General features: G+C 46.2%; 1 long non-coding RNA gene across 1 annotated transcript in view; it reads right to left on the bottom strand.

Annotated features, from left to right (window-relative positions):
* LOC148477687 (uncharacterized) overlaps nt 1–20,066 on the bottom strand; it is a 366,671-nt gene that overhangs the window by 50,843 nt on the left and 295,762 nt on the right. The window lies entirely within an intron of this gene.

Raw genomic sequence — 20,066 nt, 5'->3', positions numbered from 1 at the left:
CCCTTCTCTCCTTCATCACCCTGCTCCTTCCCTAACACTCTGACCCCTTCTCTCCTTCACCTTGCTCCTTCCCTCAGACTCCAACCCCTGCTCTCCTTTATCACCCTGCTCCTTCCCTAACACTCTGACCCCTTCTCTCCTTCATCACCCTGCTCCTTCCCTAACACTCCGACCCCTTCTCTCCTTCATCACCCTGCTCCTTCCTTTACACTCCGACCCCTTCTCTCCTTCATCACCCTGCTCCTTCCCGCACACTCCATCCCCCTCTCTCCTTCATCACCCTGCTCCTTCCCTCACACTCCGACCCCTTCTCTCCTTCATCACCCTGCTCCTTCCCTAACACTCTGACCCCTTCTCTCCTTCATCACCCTGCTCCTTCCCTAACACTCCAACCCCTTCTCTCCTTCATCACCCTGCTCCTTCCCTCACACTCCGACCCCTTCTCTCCTTCATCACCCTGTTCCTTCCCTCACACTCCGACCCCTTCTCTCCTTCATCGCCCTGCTCCTTCCATCACACTCCGACTCCTTCTCTCCTTCATCGCCCAGCTCCTTCCCTCACACTCCGACCCCTTCTCTCCTTCATCGCCCTGCTCCTTCCATCACACTCCGACCCCTTCTCTCCTTCATCGCCCAGCTCCTTCCCTCACACTCCGACCCCTTCTCTCCTTCATCACCCTGCTCCTTCCATCACACTCCGACCCCTTCTCTCCTTCATCACCCTGCTCCTTCCCTCACATTCCAGTGTTAACCCATAGGGCCACCAAGACATCTTGAAACTAGGACTACATTATGCCAAAGAGTAGTCCCCACAATTAATTATTTTAATTATGAGTAAAACTTATTATAGGGCACCACAAGTGGTCCGTAGCACTGTACAGAGGGCAAAACAGTAAGACAGTACAGGGTAAAACAGTACAGTACAATACAGTAGACAAGTAACTAATAGCACTACAAATCTCAATACAGCTACTGATGCAATGGAAATACTCTGCATATGTTGAAACCTGTACCTATTAGCATGGGCACAGCTAATGGGTCTAGATCAGTGGTTTTCAATGTTAATTGAGGTGTGAGCTACATTAGAAAAATGAAACCTGAAGAACTACTAAAATTGAAGAAAAAAAAATTGAAGGTAATTTAATGAAAAAAAAATGTTTCATAGAAAATAAAAATGCATTTAATTATTAGTGATATTGTTGTAGTTTGTAAAAAACATAATTTAAGCACAGACACATTTCACTGTTAATTATCGGCTCTAAGGAAGTAAGTGCAGTAGAGGAGCAAAAGATATAGGCAGGGCCGCTGTGTGATTTTCCGGCAGGGCTGGGCGAGAGTCAGGTGATTGCTGTAGAAGAGGCTGCAGCAATCACCTGACGTGCTTCCCTGTGGCTCCACCCATGGCGCCAATGCCATGGGGGAGCACACGTCAGAGGTCACTTCTTCCTAGTTGACTCGACATTACTATAGCTAGGTGAGCTACCAAAGTTAAGACTGCCAGCTACTGGTAGCTCGCGAGCTACAGGTTGGAGACAACTGGACTAGATCATCTGAAAAGACAAAAACAATGAAGTAGTGGAGTCCAGAGGTAGAGAGCACGAGGTGTAGAGTGTAGCTGATATGTAAAAGAAGTAGATAATGAGAGCTTATAATCTAAAGGGAAGGGGGGGGGGGGACAAATGCATGACACAAGGAATAAGCAAGTGTACAGGGGTGCTAAGGGCAGGAGTGGGAGAATTGGAGAGTGCAAGAAGGTGAGGCAGACTATGAGGTGACATGGTAAAGCCTTTATGAACAGGATGGTTTTCAGAGCCCGCTTGAAGCACTGAAGCCTGAGGGATAGTCTGATGTAACAAGGGAGATTGTTGCTCCCTGCACACAAGATGCTAAAGCAGTGTCTCTAAGCACAGATTTTAATTCCCCATCATCTCCCTGGCAGCCTCAGCTGAGGAGAGCTGTAACTAAAGTTACCTCAGTGTCTACACTCAGAACCCCACCCCAGGAGCAACCCATACTCCTGCTATCATTGTGTGACAGACACAGAGAGGGAGACTGAGAAGAGAGCAAGCCTCCCTGTGGCTGGAGGAGGACCAGGGTGCTGTTGCCATGATCGCTACGGTAGGGGTTAGGGGGAGACAAGCAGGGAGAGACAAAAAATGGGGATAGTGAGAGAGGAAGAGACATGGGGCAGAAAGAGACATGTGCGAAGAGAAAGACATGGAGGAGAAAGAATTGTGGGGAGAAGAAAGATGTAGGAGATACAAAGAGAGAGAAACAAGGGAGAGAGAGGAGGGGCCATGGAAGGGGGACAGTGAGGAAAAAACTGCAGTAGCTAGTGACCTGGCGGGTCCAAAATATTAGTTTAATAATAATCCAAAATATCAGTGTGTGCTGAGAGCTGTTTTCTTATTTATCAAAGTACTGTTCCATCTCCTCTATATAATAATACAACATATCAGTGCTGGGAGCTGTGTTATTCCTCCTCATATACTGTATCACTGTACAGTCGCCTCTCCTCTATATAATAATATCAGTAGAGGCATAACTAGGGTTGACGGCACCCAGGGTAAATGAAAGTATGGTACCCCTTGAAACCCGTTCTTTCAAATACTTACATTGGTGTGCCAATAAATATACACTGGAAAGGTAATAGGGCAGGGATGATAAGTCACCCATTGTTTTAATCTTACATTATGCTACTTCGCTCACTTAACTACTAACTAGAAATAACCACACGGACACGTATGTGGAATTAAAAGAGGACGCAGCCGAAATTTATTGGTCAATTTGTAATTAGAAAGATAGTGGCAATAAAAAGGGTTTCGTGCGTAGCAGAGCAGCTCCCTCGCTGCGATCTATTGAAAGTCATCCCTCGAGCCAAGCTTTTGCCCTTCTGCTCCACGGGAGGTTTCTGTCCTCCCTGAGCTCGCCTTAGGACACCTGCGTTACGGTTTGACAGGTGTACCGCCCCAGTCTAGATCTGCGCCCGTGAGGTGTACCTCATCGGGCCTATAAAACTCTCTTGTAAGGCAATCGAAGGTTCCCATATAATACGTTCGCCCATTAGTGACCGGACTAGGTATTACCGCCAGCATAACCTACTGCTGGCCATCTCTAATAGCTACTCGCAGGTTCTTCCTAATAGCAAGTATAAATGCAATGCAATCGTAAGTACCAGGGCATGCCCCTAACACCGAACTCTGAATCTTATTAGTACCTAATAATGCGGGGACTGAATTACTAAAAGATGCTCATTAGCCCAATAGATACATGAATGTCCCACGAAGCACACCCGACAGTTAGCATTTCTAATAAACAGCAAAAAGCGGTTAAAGACGTCCAGATAGGCTAATACAATTTATAGAAAACAGCCTAGCCAAGGGAAGGAAAACAAATAGTCGGGTGACCCATCTGAAGGCGAAAAACAGCAAAACCTATGTGAGGGCAAATCTGAAAAGCCCTTCAAAATCCCTAGCGGCAGTAGGCATAAGGCCCTTGGGTTTCCCAACAAACTCGCAAGTAGCACTGCTAACTATCCAACTTATCGCCATGCAACTAATTCTTGTTTGCTTACGACTACCATTGACCTAAATGTTTTAAGGCGTCAATGGAAGCACCTGCGACTGTCATGCAGACTGCCGCTCCAATCCTGAAAAATGTGTGCCAAACTGATCTAGCTGCAAATCTAAAGCAACCAAACAGTTGTGAAAGACCCTTGTAAAGTAAACCTAGACAATGTTGTCTGTGTGGTGTGAAGGAGCCAGCGTGCGCTGCGTGGGGGCCGTAACTATTAAACGTACGGCCAATCCGGCTAGGGTTGGTGAAAATGTGTGCTGGAGCTGGGATAGAGGTCCATCGCCCTTTAGCAAGCTGATCATTTAAGTAATCTATGAATACGACACACTTACAGGTTATACTGAAAACTTCATCCTCAATCAACCACCTGTTGATATCTAAATCGTCTTATTTGATAATAAACCGCCAGTTAAAAAGATCCCTAGATAAGCTAACCAAATTGGCAGGTTAAAGTTGCGCCTCTTAATTAAGTGATGCAATCCCCAACCCTGTAACTATCAGCTCTTTTACAATTGATAGCTCCATAGGTCTTCCTGAAATCACTTAGAATGGGGCGCTCCACCCCTGACCGACATAACAGGAAAGTTTATGAAAGAAGAAAATGCTAGCCCGAACTGCCGACGTGGAAGCACCGGAACGACTTTGCTCATGCCATTCACAACAATTGTAACAGGTATGTATGGGATGGCGAACCTCCCCCTGCACTCGTAACCAAGAAAACTTTGCTAAACCCAAACAAAACAAAACCGTCAACTAAACAAAACCGTCAACTAAATACTCAGCGTAAACTTTGCTAAACCTTACAAACCATGAACTAAATCCTCAGCGTAATCGGAGCCAATGACCTCGAAACAAATTACCTAAATTGTGATGCAACAGCCAGCTGATATCAACGGGACTAGGGTAAGCCATGGATCGCCGCAAAAAAGTGGAGGCGGCCAGCCCGTAAACCCAATCCCTGGACAAACCGAGACAAGGACATCTGCAATACCATACTCCGCTCCCGTAATGTGACGCGCCCTAAAGTCCATGCTCCTGCGCAAACACACAAAGCAGTGAAAGAATGCCTAAACAAATGCAAGGCCTTAGAGGACTCAGCCCGGTAAATATACATAGCTTGAACTACCCTTAAAATATCCCTGCATAACATAATCCTGCTGGTGCCGAGTCTGGTATCCCAGCTTTCTGCTACAACCAGGATTGTAAAAAACTCCAAAAACAGCATACTGGCAGTTAGATCTCACCGTATTCATGATTCTGACCAAAATCTCGCATACAGTCACCCTCTGATAACTCCCCGAAAACTACGGAACTAGACGCATCCTTAAACAACTGTAGCCCGTAATTGTCCACCTAAGCAGGTAGCCAATTCTAACTTCGTTGAATCCCGAAACATTACCAACCAAACGTGCAGATCTTCCCACAAGCCCTAAGACAAAACAAAAATGTTGAGATTTGAATCCTGGCTATGGAGCGATCCAAGAGACGACAATTTCCTGCCCGTGGGTATTACTTCTCAATCAAATTCATGGCCTAGAAGCGATTGCAATTGCTTTAGTGACACTTCCCAATAATTCCCCAATTCACTAACTTTAACCAAGGGCAATCTGCAAAGATAGCAAAGTGTGCATATCTATCCCCAGAGAGGACAAACGTTTAAACAGAGACCTCATTTTCTTTGCGAGAAACCGGTACGCCTAAAATCGAATAAAAGGCGATTGTAAAGAAAATTAAATCCATGCAAACTAAACCACCGAATTGCCCCCTACTACCAAATCAAGCAACCACAGAACTGGACTGACCCCCCATGATGTGTACGTGCTTGCATGCACTATTGCAACAGCCGACAAAGGAAAAGTAAACAGAACAACCCGTTGTAAAGGACTTCTCTACGGAACAAGTTCCAGCTACTCAAATTCCCATACACAGAAAGATATCCACTTTATCCAGGTGAGCTCACTCTCCAAAACTTCGCACCCTCTCCAGTGCCTGTTCGAAGGATTGGTACACCTCACGGCAAACTGCCGAATCTAACGCGTCGTTGACAGATCACCGTTCCGTGCAGGAAAGATACTGATAAATCTAAACTTGCCCATGACCCTCTTAGGTACAAACCCCAAAAGTGAGGTACAAAATCCCTTCCCAGGGAAAGACAAGAAAGAGCCACACCTGCGCCCTAATCTAGTCACCCTACCCATTTTACTCCTATCGACTTCCAGGTGATTGCGCATGGACTGAGGCTTCCATTAGGAATACAACGTATATATTATGCGACGTATATATTATGCGTTAATAGCAAATGAAAACCCAACTTAAAAACCCTCTAACACCATGAAATACCTCTTCGCTTCTCGTCTCGATATCCTCTCGACCAGCTCCTGCGCTGCCAATGCGGCTATTACTGGCCGATGGCCGTCACCACACAGCATTCAGAATTCACTGCCCCTAAACCGGACTCCCTGTTGCACTGAGCATTATTGAACACGTAGCCTTCCCCGCTCCCGGCACTTGAGGTACCTATAAAGGCTGTTCAGTGTTGCCTCCAGGCTATCACGGAACCCGTAGGTATGCAGGACTGCCGAGTAACCTTAAACCTAAAACTCCAGGTCCTTGAATCACAACTGAAACACTGCTTAACCCTTCCTGCTTCTTCCTGAATAAACTGCATGTACTTCAGCACATCCCTGTATTCCTCGCTGGGTTTTCCAGTAAAACTCACATCGAAATTGAACAAGCCAGTCGCCAAATCATGTATTAATGACTGTAATCGACCCCAAAATGCTAACAAGGCCTTTGCCTGAAACAAACACTGAGAGAACATACAAACTCTACATAGATAGTCCCTTGTTGTGATCAAACCCAAGACCTCAGTACTGTGAGGCAGGAATGCTAACCACTACGCCAATCATGCTACCCATTTATGCCTTTTAGCAACCGCCATACTGACAAACATGCCTTTCCTAATCCGCTCCCTGAAACCAGTACATGGGAGCATAACAAACTCCACACAGTCGGAGCCAAGGATGGAAATTAACCCTCAAAGTCTGCCCTGAGAGGCAGTAACGTTAACCACTACACCCTCTGTGCTGCCACAACTTTAGCCTCAAGGCACCTAAAGAGCTGCATTTGCACAATGGACCCCATCTCCGCTGCACTGGGACCCCAGCTGCTAATATAGTCCTAGATCTCTTTGGGCTTTTAAGCTTACCCGTAAATCGTATGTGCAAACACCCCCTGGACCTACAGCGCCTACGGTGTATCCGGAAGAATCGCTAAACATAGCAAAGAAAAGTAAAAAAGTTGTACAAAATTAGAACAACATGCTCACGTGATCCAGTGGATGAAGGCCCGGACCGGGGCCGCCTGCCTGCTAACATCTTTCCCTCACTGAGCGGTGCACCCACCGCTACTTAAGTCGCCTTCTGAACATCCTGGACAGCCGAAGACATGTCCCTGGAAGACCCCGATACGGCAACCTGAGGACTTGAAATAAAACACGTAAGGTGGAAGCATGGGGCGTGACCTCTTCCAGCTGATCAGGATGGTGATAGGTGGTAGTTGGCCCGGGAGTAGTGGGAGGAGGGGGGGTGTATATGGCTGCGCTGGAATGCAGGGCGGCTGTAATTGCTAAGAAACCGGGGCTAAATGTATAATGGGAACAGTCCGGGAAAAACCTGCTGACATGAAATGCAGGGAGGGGCAAGTAAAATAGGGGGGGGGGGGGGCTGATGCTGCACGGTTTCTGTAAAATAGGGGAACCATTGTGCAGCAATGGGTGGGGCTGGGGGCGGATGCGTGGGCGCATTCTGGAAGCAATGAAATATGCAGGAAAGCAGCTGGTGCTGTGTAACATTGGGGGATAAAACCCCGTGGAGCTGACCGTCCCCTGCGTGTTGCAACTGTACTATGTGAGCCCCTGCAGCTAAATGATGAAGGAGGGGTGGCCGCTGGGATGCTGCCCCATTGCTATTGAAGCAGTGGGGGCAGGTGAAGAAATAGCAGAGGACAGCATCCTGCTAGGTGAGCTGTGGGAAAATGGCAGCCGCAGTGGTGTGGGTGGGGCCAACTGGTGGTGCGTTGGCCTGGGACGGTTTAGCGTGTCAGGGGGTGTCCGGTTAATCGGGGCTCCCCCTGGGACAAGGCGGGGGGAGGGGGGCGCCGAGGTTGCCATGTTGTGCGTGGCCCATGTGACCACGCCTGGGGCCGCGGGCTGATGCGTGCCGCGGGGTCCTGGGGGGGTTGCCACTGCGGGGAAGAGTCCGATCATAGCCGTTTGGAGGGGGGGTGGACGTCGGGGCCGCCGGGGTGCATGCTGCTCACATGACCATGTTTGGGGCAGCGGCCTGGTGTGAGCTGCTGGCGGAGCCCAGAAGAGGTTGCCGCTGCAGGGTGATTGGTACGGCTGCCGCAGCTTTATAGGAGTGGTGGGGTGGGGGTGTGGATGGCAGGTCTGGGGTATACTGAAGACAGGAAGTGCAGGGTTGGAGACGGGGGTGACAGGACTAGCCTGCTTCTTGCACAGCAGGGGGTGAGGTGGGAGGCAGGTGTGAGGACAGTGAGACCAGGCTGGAAGGGCTGATTGAAAGGGGGCATTGGATAACAGTGAATACAATTTAGCTAAGCAGTGATACTCAGCCTTTCCTGGTTGCAGAACTGGAAAAGAGGAAAATCTCTTCTTCCAGGCTATTTATAATGCCCTGCCCATTATTGCTGCCATAGGCTATTGTTTTGATGGACACAATCCCGACTACGCTCCCCCTTTCCTTAACCCCTGGTGAACTAGCAATATTCCATCCTAAACAGGGTGCTTATCTTTCCTCAAACTTATTCAAGTATTCGGATCTATATACAAGTCAAACCTCCCACTTGCCACGTACTCAGATCCCACAAGTATCTTAAACATGACACTGAAGATGTTTCTCCAAATACCACTCAGAACAGACCACACAGGCCTCCCCACAAGCAGGGCTGGCTCCAGGGGTCGGAGCACCCTGTGCCGGCCCTTGGGATGGCGCGCATCCAAATTTGGGGTGTGTGGCCTAATTACTACAGGCCACGCCCCCTATGTGACGTTATTTGGAGGCGTGCCCGCATGGCACACCTCCAAATAACGTCAGGCTGGGGGTAAAGCCCAGCACTCCATCACTGGCTGGGCTTCCCCCAGCCCTCTCCTGTCAGTGAATGGTTGCCACACGCATGCACGCGGCATCCATTCACACTCCGGGGGTCCAGCACTGCCGCACAGCTGCGGCGGTGGGGGTCCTCTGCCTCCCGATTTGACCACACGTGGGCCAATTTAGCCCGTGGGTGGAACAGCAGGACACTACTGTCCCGCTGATATCGGGACGCTGGGGAGGGATGCGCCCTGTGGTGCCCCTGTGCGACCGCACTGGTCGAACACCCCTACAGCCAGCCCTGCCCACAAGCATGTGACAGAGGTCTCCCCAAAGGCATGTAACACATCAGAGCCGTAACTAGACTCTTTGGTGCCCTGTGCCAGAGAGAGCATTGGCGCCCCTCCCCTTAATTTTTTAAATAGGGACATAAGATAGTGCACCTGAAAAAGAACCATGGCCTCATGGGGAAGGCCCAGGGAAGAGATAGGGGAGGCCAGGAGATGCTGGGGATAAAAGAAGAGGATGCTACAAGTGAGAATGGTAATAAACAGGAAAACTGACAGGCCCAAACAGCGCCCTCTGCCCTGTGGTGCCCTGTGCCATGGCACTGGTCGCACTACCCTAGTTACGGCCCTGTAACACATGATCTCCCTACATGTAACACAGACTACACATATCTATGCCCCCATAGCTGTACCATCATCCCCCTAAGTCCCCACTTTCCAGGTCTCTGCTCCCCCCCATAGCAATATCAGCCCCGAGCCCTTACTCTCCATGTCTCTGCTCTCTCCATAGCAGTGTCAGCCCCCTCTCTCCATATTGCCCCCTCCAGCTCTCAACTTTATCCTGTGTGGCTGAGACAGGTCCTGCTCTTATAGCTCTGTGCTCTGGTTGGCTAGCTTTCTTTGCAGCTGCTTAGCACGGGGTCTCTGGTGTGCTGCTGCAAAGAAATGTCTCCTCCTGGCTGGTTTGGAGTGCTGAATGTGAGAAGGAGCCACATTGAGGGCCATGCCACTGTGGCCATATAGTCTGCGCCATGCCACAACCACTGCACAGCCCAATTAGCAGAGATCACTGGGCCTTAGCCTCTGCTAGTACACACATGCGGCCGCACAGGCACATCTCTGCCTCTGTAATCAGCTCTAAGTGTGGCCACGGCACTGTACACGAGTTTGAAGAAAGTTCCTCTACTCCAAACAAATTTTCTCAAAAGAAACTAAACGATTTAATTTGTGACTTGAATTTATCGAAAAAAGGAGCTGAGCTTTTAGCATCCAGACTTTAAGAAAAGCACTGTCTTGAGCCGGATGTTACTATAACGTCGTATCAAAATAGAGAGCAAGCCATACTGCTGTTCTTTAGCCAAGATTACAATCTTGTGTATTGCAACAATATTCCGGAACTTCTCCAGATGATGGGCTTACCAGAATATCGAGCAGAAGACTGGTGGCTTTTTGGATAGTTCTAAAAGGAGCTTATACTGCATATTACTGCACAATGGGAATAAATTTGCGTTGATTCCTATTCAACAAAACTTAAAGAACAGTATGAAAATATCAAGTTAGTCTTAGAAAAAATTACTTATTCTCAGCATCAGTGGTCTGTCTGTGTCAATTTAAAAATGGGATATACTAAGTATCCTTGTCACATACGCTTATGGGATAACCGTGCAAAACAAAAGCACTGGCAGCAAACCGTATGGCCTCCAAGATAAGTTATAACTGTTGGACAAGCCAATATCATTCACGAGCCCTTAATTGACAGGTAAACAAAATAATACTGCCGCCTCTCCATGTCAAACTGGGTTTAATGAAATCATTTGTAAAAGCATTGAACAAGTCAGGCGATTGTATCACGTATATTTGTCTGCGGTAAGCTGTCAGATTTTAACGATAACGATCCTATCGTTAAAATCTGACAGCTTCTGGCCCCTGCAAATGACCTTACGATGGTCGATTCACGGCCACGTATGGTCGTTATTGACCACCTACCGTTGTCTGTGCAAGCAGGCAGACCTGGTCAATATAGCGACCTGGTTAGCCTGCTTACTATAGGGACCCGCGAACATAGTTCGCGGGTCGTTATAGTTGTTAAGTGGTTACTGCATGTGTTGGATGAACATCCAACACGTGCAGGACGATCAGACAACGATCGTCTGATCGTTGCCATCGTACCATGTGCACACAGCATTAGTATTGAAAAATTAAAGGCAGGAATTTTTGACGGCCCATGGATACGGAAACTGCTGAAGGATCCAAATTTTACCACATATATGACTGAAACAGAATCTGAAGCATGGCTGAGTTATGTGTCTGTCATTCAAAATGTTTTAGGCAATCACAAGGCAGACTACTACCATAAATTAGTCCACAACATGCTAAAATGTTTCGAGAAAGTAGGTGTCAATATGGGTATTAAAGTAAATTTTTTGTACAGCCATTTACATCAGTTCCCGTCCAATCTAGGAGATTTAAGCGAAGAACAGGGTGAACATTTCCACCAGGATATTCAGGTAATGGAAGAAAGATATGAAGGAAGTTGGGATCATCATATGATGGCTGATTACTGTTGGAATCTGCAGAGGGGCTGCCCACAACAAGAATACAAAAGAAAATCCTACAAAAAACGGTTCTCATAGCTTCCTAACACTTATGTATGTAATTATCCTGTGTCTTTTTCTAACATCTTACGAATCAAATTTAATCAGAATAAAAAAAAAATCTTAAACTATTTTTAACATTGTTTAATTTAATTTTTCATAAATATTAAAGACACATGCAGATCTCAAAAACTAGAGCCAATTAAATAATAAGCATGGCATATTCATGATCAGGAGCACAAAATTAATCGAAATCGACTCTTAAATCCCTGGCAGCAGATTGACTGTTCCCCAGTGTAATCTATCAATCATTTTAAATTAAAATAAGTCTACATTACTCAGTCAGTAAACATATTAACAGATATAGATGATAACTAACAATTCTATAGCAAGTCACATGATTAGCCTATTGAGGTTATAAATAAAATCCTAGTGGTGACCTTTCTACCAAAGCTGAGTGACATCACAAAGGCTGTTTATGATGTAACAGTATACGGAGTTGAAAAATCACATCCTGCATGCATTTTACCATTGCTATCTATCTATTTGTAATCTATTTCTATCATTTAGTTTAATTACAAGATTAGTGGATATATTAACAGATACAGGGCCTGATTCAGCAAGGAACGCACGCTAGCAGACGCACCCAACCAAGCGCTGAGAGAATATGCTAATCAATGCATATGTACGGAGACCGCAGCACAAGAAGCAGACACCGAGCAAAACATAAAGCCGTCAGCATAAACATTGAGTGCCATCGAAGCTGCATATAAGCTAAGGGTAAACCTGCCCCTGCCGCAGAACTTGAGATTCCTGCACACAGAGAGTTGCACGGCTGCGTGCGGCGCCACTGAGATTCAATTATGCATGCCCCTATAACGGCGTGCGAATTCACAGACACATCTGCGTTCCGCCAACCACCCCCGTCACCACCCACAAACGGCACTTCCTGTCAATCAACATCGAAAGTCTCTGAAGGCTCCCTGCGTACTCAGAGAACCCTAACCAAACTCAGCAACCTGTTCTCACATGCGCAATGCGATGCATAAGCAGATCACAAACATCGGCTCGCACCGTCCGTTCTCTCACTTGCGTTGCTTGCTGAATCAGGCCCACAGTTGATAACGGACAGTTCTATAGCAAGTCACATGATCAGTCTATTGAGGTTATAAATCACATCCTATCTGCATTTCACCAATGCTGTCTTTCTATTTATCATTATTTTGATATATATAACATTTAGGTTAAAGTAAGCATACCTTACATTGCGAGATGTCATATCAGCAAATACAGTTGATTACTAGCAGCTCTTTACAAAATGGTCAGATCCAGATTAACAATGGGTCAGATGAAGCTACAGCTCCAGGCCTCCACATAAAAATAGGCCCATCATCAGCATGATGATGACCAGCTATCAAGCTGGTCACACAGTCAGCCATAAACTAATTGTATTAAAAAGTTTTTCTAGTTCTCTCACAAAATTATGCATTTTTTCTATTATTATGCATTTAGGGAGACAGTGGGGCTGATAGTGTATGGGGTGTACATACACATTTGGCTCTGGTCACCCCACACAGCACTGGTTACAGCTCCTCCCCTTGTCAGTATAGGTCCTTGGACATTTTCAGCCCCGGCCCATGTGAGCTTTAATCCGGCCCTGCTCCTAGGGGTATGTGTATACAGTACATTCTTCCCCCTTCTAATGGTGGGTACACACTACACGATATGCTCCCTGAGCGATATCGTGTAGTGTTGTCCCCGGCAGGCTGTGCTCAATGTCGTTCATGACATTGAGCACAGCCGCTGAATGATATCATTAACGATATCATTCAGCGCTGGGCTCTCTCCCCCATTCCCTGACATCCAGCAACCTGAGGAGATCGTCAGGTTGGCCTGCATGTCAGCCCGATGAACGATAATGACGAACGACCAGCGGGAACGCGCGTCGTCGTTATCGTTCATCTTTTTGGGGTTAAAAATGGACGATAAAGTGGATGACTGAACGATAACGATATCGTTATCGTTCAGTTGTCCACTTTATCGCCCAGTGTGTACGCACCTTAAGAGATTATAGAGTACATACATCTTGCTTCCGGGGGATGTGTACAGTACATTCTTCTGCCTTCTAGGGGATGAATATAGTACATACGTCTCCCTTCTAGGGGTATATACAGTACATCATACTTACCTACTCTCACGGAAGTTGTGGGAGACTCCCTATTTTTTGGTTTGTCCCCTGCACCCCTGGAAGAGTGGATGGATGTCCTGCATCTCACCAACTTATTAGTGAAGTGACAATGATGGGGAGATAATTACCGGTAATTGCGAGTATGTAGGGAGGGAGTAGGGCTAATATTATGTCAGCGTGTTACTTTAACCCCATTCCATCCCACAGATCACGGCATTTTGCAGCGATGTGGGCCCTGCCCCCTAAATAGTAGGCTGCTTCTCCCAGGGAGAAGAATTAAAATGTTATACATTTCCATTCTAGCAGTGCGCCCTATGCCACCCCTGGCCATGATGTCATGTTGAGAGGGGCGTAAATATTATGTTGAGAGGGGGACAGATCCACTACCACCATGAAGTACTCTCTGGGCAGCACTGCATGTTACATGCCTAGAGCGCCAAAAGGACACCTGCTAGCCATATGCAGAGATGTGGGGCACCTCTGTGTGACGACACTGCTCGCGCACTCCCAGTTAAGATCCTGCCTTCTATGGGATATATACAGTACATATGTCTCCCTTTCAGGCAAGGGTGGCTGTCTTAAACCACCTCGGTTTAAACCATAATTTAAACAAATGGTTTTTTTTGTTTGATTTTTAAACACTTTTTTATTATGCTGTGACTACAGGCATGGCGCCGTGACTTCTTAAAAAACCTATTAAAAGGGAATCCCCCTGGTATTATTCCACATTCAATCGTAAAGGGTAAACAACTCCAATGCAGGTAATACACAGAGAAACACCTCATGGTTTAATCTCCTCATGTTTATTTAATTTAAAACCTTCAGTCCTACTGAGATGAGTGGAAGGAAGAAAAAGACTGAAGCTGGGTAAACATTAGATGATTTCACAAACGATGCCTGATTCCAATGGATCGGGCCGACATATTGTCAAAATAGTCTAGTGTGTACCCTCTATGGCGGCTGATGCGCGCTCCCGTTTGGTCATCAAGTGCATCGTCAGGTCGTCCCTACATGCAGTGGGATGGGGCAGGGGGTGACAAATCGGGCGGGCGGAAATCGGATCATCTAATGTGTACGTCCCACCCGATATGACGGCCTATCGGCAGGGGAGTCACCGGTCACATCGCTGGGTGTTACAAAGAATAAAACATGGTTGATTGCAATGTATCACAGAATTAATATAACAAGCAGGATTCAATTTTTTTTTCTTTAAAACTTTAATGCAAAAAAACCTGTTTTTAAAAAAAAGGTTTAAAACAAAAAAAGGTTTGTTTTTTTAAAACGTTATTTCCAACCCTGCTTTCAGGGGATGTATACAGTACATACATTTTTCTTCCAGGAAATGCATACAGTACACACTTCTCCTTTCCAGGGAATGTATACAGTATAGTACCAGATTTTTCCCTGGTCCCCACCGACCATGGGTACAATGAGTGGGCCAAATCTACTTAGCATCATACTTGCCAACTCTCCCTCATTGTCAGGAGACTCCCTGAAACAGTAGCAACATCCCTGTCTCCCTGAAGAGTCTAGCTATCTCCCTGATTGCACCTTACCACCAATATGAAGTTGTTGTATGAAAAAACACAGAGATATATACATTCAAATGGGATCATTAGTATAATTTCCCTGCATTGGTTATAAGGCACAATGATCCCTATGGTTATATGCATTGTCTGAAAAGTATCAGTGTGGTTTCATAAACAAGTAGATCTTACTAACTGCTTTTGGGCTCATTTACATTTGGATATAAGTAAATTTTATGACACGCCTCTCAGATGTAGCAGTACACGCCCACTTTACCACCACGCTCATAGGTGCTGCTTTCACAATCTCCCTGAAATGCTTTTTCAAAAGTAGGCAAGTATGCTTAGCGTGGGTTTAGAAATCTATAGATATTCAGGCCCCCTTATAGGGGGCATCAGTTTTGCATAACCTGCATGGGATTTGGCTTATACTGCATGCAGTCTAAGGGGCCCATTTATCAAAGTGCATTTGAGGTAAATTCCCCGAAAACACCTGTTTTCGGGGGTTTACCTCAAATACTAAGTATCCCCCGAATGTATGAAGGAGGGACCGCAGCAGGTATCGGAGATACCTGCTGCGATCCCTCCATTGCCGCCGGCAGCTGCCTCCCCCATAGGTTTCTATGGGGAATGCGATGCTGCCAAATGTATCAATATCGGGAATGCAAAGCATTCCCGATATTGACCCCAGCAGATAACGCTATCTGAAGATAGCGTTAGCCGCTGTGTCCTATGGGCACTCACCGCATTTCAGCCGGCGGAGGGATCTTCCAGATCCCTCCGCCGGCAATGGGCGCCACTCATGTGCAGTCCACGGGACTGCGCATGCGCAGCAGCCCGGAATGCGCTCCGGCCACATCGCAGGGAAGGGCTCTTTTCGGAGCCCGTCTCCCTGCATGTGCAGGGTCATACATTCAGCCGGTATGATCGCATTTTGCAATGCGATCATGGGCGGTACTGCATGCCCTGATCGCACTGCAAAATGCGATCCTTAATAAATGGGCCCCTAAGGGTTTGTACTCACCTCACATTCCGCTGACTTGCATTTCTAACTGTTTAAAACTGATGGTTAATAAATCTTGTGGTTTGGAGGGAAAAAAATAGCTTGCAAATTAAAAAATTATGAAAAGAAACCCCATTTAACATTAAAGCCTTTCTTTGAGGGAGTGGAACAGAAGGTAATCTTACTTATGCAGGCTCATGACACTGGAATGTTGCAGATTTACCAAATACATAGGGACTGATTCAGTTATGTGCAATGCTGAACGTAGATTCCCAATTACCGTGGATCTGCGCGTACCCAGGACCCATTCTGCGAATGTGTAGAATAGGTCCTGCGTGATTGCACGCAGCCCCCTTCTATGCCTTTGCCTGATTGACAGGCAGAGGCATTTAAGGGGCAGTACGGGGGCGTCTGGCGTTCTCAGAAAAGGGAGTGGCAAGGCCAGAGGCTGTGTCCGCGGATGCAGTTTCCTGACCTCGCAAGCTGGGTGTCATACTAGACTATGGGGTCTATTTACTAAGCAGTGTTAGGAGACAGAGTGAAAAGTGATAAGGTGCCAGCCAATCAGCTCCTGTCATTTTTCAAACACCTGTGTTTGAAAAATGTGTCAGCCTGTGAGATGACAGTTGGGAGCCGATTGGCTGGCACCTTATCACAGACTTATCACTTTTTACTCTGTCTCATAACACTGCTTAGTAAATAGACCCCTTTATTAGAAAGGACTGAATTGCAAATTGCTTGCATGCAGCTTTGCAATTCTGTCCTAAGCTGAATCACCCCCATAGTGCGACAAAATATACTGGCACTATTTAAATAAATGTTCTTAATACGCAGAGCATACAGTACATCCGGAAAGTATTCACAGCGCTTCACTTTTTCCACATTTTGTTATGTTACAGCCTTATTCCAAAATGGAATCAATTCATTTTTGTCTTCAAAATTCTACACACAATACCCCATAATGACAACGTGTAAAAAGTTTTTTTTGCAATTTTTGCAAATGTAATAAAAACAAACAAACTAAGAAATCACATGTACATAAATATTCACAGCCTTGCCATGAAGCTCAAAATTGAGATCAGGCGCATCCTGTTTCCACTGATCATCCTTGAGATCTTCCTACAGCGTAATTGGAGTCTACCTGTGGTAAATTCAGTTGTTTGGACATGATTTTGAAAGGCATACACCCACTCTATATAAGGTCCCACACTTGACAGTGCATATAAGAGCACAAATCAAGCACAAAGTCCATGGACTTGTCTGTAGACCGCCGAGACAGGATTGTCTCGAGGCACAAATCTGGGGAAGGGTACAGAAAAATATCTGCTGCTTTGAAGGTCCCGATGAATACAGTGGCCTCCATCATCCGTGAATGGAAGAAGTTCAGAACCACCGGGACTCTTCCTAGAGTTGGCCGGCTATCTACACTGAGCGATCAGGGGAGAAGAGCCCTAGTCAGGGAGGTGACCAAGAACCCAATGGTCACTTTGTCAGAGCTACAGCATTCCTCTGTGGAGAGAGGAGAAGCTTCCAGAAGGTCAACCATCTCTGCAGCAATCCACCAATCAGGCCTGTATGGTAGAGTAGCCAGACGGAAGCCACTCCTTAGTAAAAAGGCAGCCTGTCTACAGTTTGCCAAAATGCACCTGAAGGACTCTCAGACCATGTGAGACAAAGATTGAAATCTTTAGCGTGAATGCCAGGTGTTCTGTTTGGAGGAAAAGAGGCACTGCTCATCACCAGGCCAATACCATCCCTATAGTGAAGCATGGTGGTGGCAGCATCATGCTGTGGGGATGTTTTTCAGCGGCAGGAACTGGGAGACTAGTCAGGATAGAGGGAAAGATGAATGCAGCAATGTACAGAGACATCCTGGATGAAAACCTGCTCCAGAGTCCTCTTGACCTAAGAATGGGGCGACTGTTCATTTTTCAGCAGGAGAACGACCCTAAGCACACAGCCAATATACCAAAGGAGTGGCTTCAGGACAACTCTGTGAATGTCCTTGAGTGGTCCAGCCAGAGCCCAGACTTGAACCTAATTGAACATCTCTGGAGAGATCTGAAAATGGCTGTGCACAGATGCTTCCCATCCAACCTGATGGAGCTTGAGAGGTGCTGCAAAGAGGAATGGGCGAAACTGCCCAAAGATAGGTGTGCCAAGCTTGTGGCATCATATTCAAGAAGACTTGGGGCTGTAATTGCTGCCAAAGGTGCATCAACAAAGTATTGAGCTGTTAATACTTATGTACATGTGATTTCTTAGGTTTTATTTTTTTTATTAAATTTGCAAAAATCTTCTTACATGTTGTCATTATGGGGTATTGTGTGTAGAATTTTGAGGACAAAAATGAATTTATTCCATTTTGGAATAAGGCTGTAACATAACAAAATGTGGAAAAAGTGAAGCGTTGTGAATACTTTCCGGATGCACTGTAGATATCTCACCTATAAAGGCTCTTATCCTAATTAATCCCCACAACCCAATGTAAGTGTAGTCTCCTGTGTGGGCAGTTATGGTTCTATGCTACGAGCTTGTGTCCAGGTCAGGATTTTACCTTTGTTGGGCAAAAGGGTAAACATGTTTTGGGGCCCTTTGACCTTTTTTAAAAATGTTTCTATCTTACTATATGCAGTACACCTGCCTATTATGGCTTACGCACGTTACCTAGCGGAACATACTGTAACTAATCTCTTTGTTTTAACATTTTGGACTTTTTAAGTAATATGTTCAAGAAATTAATTGCTTAATTATTACACTGCACCTTAATACTAAGCTTTAATAAATCTTATATAAAGTTGTTACAACTTACAATGTGTAAAACATTACATGGACATAGTTGTAGTATGTCCATAATAATTAACTTAGGACTAAAATAAGTAATTGTTTGGGTTTTCACAGTTGCAACCGCATCACCAGCAGCATCTAATTAAATGTCTTCTACCAATTCCCTCTCTATGCGCAATAATAATACAGATGAAACCCTGATCTGACTACTTGTCAATCTTATGTCACTTTTTAGTCTAATACAAGTTAAAAACGATCTGTCCCCAGAGCAATTTGTTGTAAAGTTGCACAAATACAGGGTCTCATTCAGAGCCGCTCGTAAGCGGCCGTTCGCTCGTTCCGAGCGATGTTCGCACATCTGCGCATGCGTACGGTTTGTAATACGCATGCGCGAACCAGTCAGTGCGGCCGAAAATCGTTTGTTCGCTAAATAACGAATGCCTGCTATTTTGAGTGACAGGAGGAGGCAAATGTGGGTGGTAACAGGGGAAGGAGCTTGAAAACGGGGGAGTGGAGATCAGAACGCAGGTGTGCTTAAAGGTCAAAACGGGCGTTTTAAGGGTGTGCATAATTAATACAGCAGCGTCATTGACCACGTTACTTGGTTATTTTATAGTCAGAACTGCTCGCAAGATAGCGGTAGGAAAAACCAACCACAAGAATAGCGAGCAGTTCATACGCTGTTCGATGTACTCGATTAATCTAATAAATAGCGGACATGACGTATGGTGCGAGCGGCCAGGGGGCGTATTTTTCAAAATTACGACCGCAAGTTTTGTTCGCTCGTTCAGACATAGAGGCGTCAACAGACCGCAAAGAGCGAACGGTTCATTTGAATAGCCACCCCTTTTTCCTGAACGAGCGAGCGCAAATAGCGTCCGGCTCTGAATCAGACCCACAATTCCCTCTCCTTGCCTTCTTCTTGATCTTCATTCTCCTGTTGGCTCCACTAGTCTGACAGGCAACATCATGACGTTATAACGGGAATAGCTTCTACCGATGAGTATGGATCCAAGTGCCTCTTCAAGGGCACACATAAGTAATTGCATATTTATAAACGAAACCTGTTTTTCCCTCATCACACTACGCTAGTCCCGGAGCGTACTCACCGACTTCCCTGCTCCCTCCTGCGGGAGGAGACGGCCAGGTCAGCCTAGAGGGGGCGTGGCAGCCACTTAAGTGGACTATGCGGGGGGGGCGTCATCATGGCACCGCTCCCACTATACAGTACCGAGATTACAGACATTGTATAGCAGGGGGCGGGGTTATGA

Source organism: Taudactylus pleione, unplaced genomic scaffold (genome assembly GCF_031769625.1).
Source record: "Taudactylus pleione unplaced genomic scaffold, aTauple2 ptg000699l, whole genome shotgun sequence".
Lineage (NCBI taxonomy): Eukaryota > Metazoa > Chordata > Amphibia > Anura > Myobatrachidae > Taudactylus > Taudactylus pleione.
The sequence above is the reverse complement of the archived record's forward strand: the minus strand, read 5'-3'. Positions and strand labels throughout refer to the sequence as shown.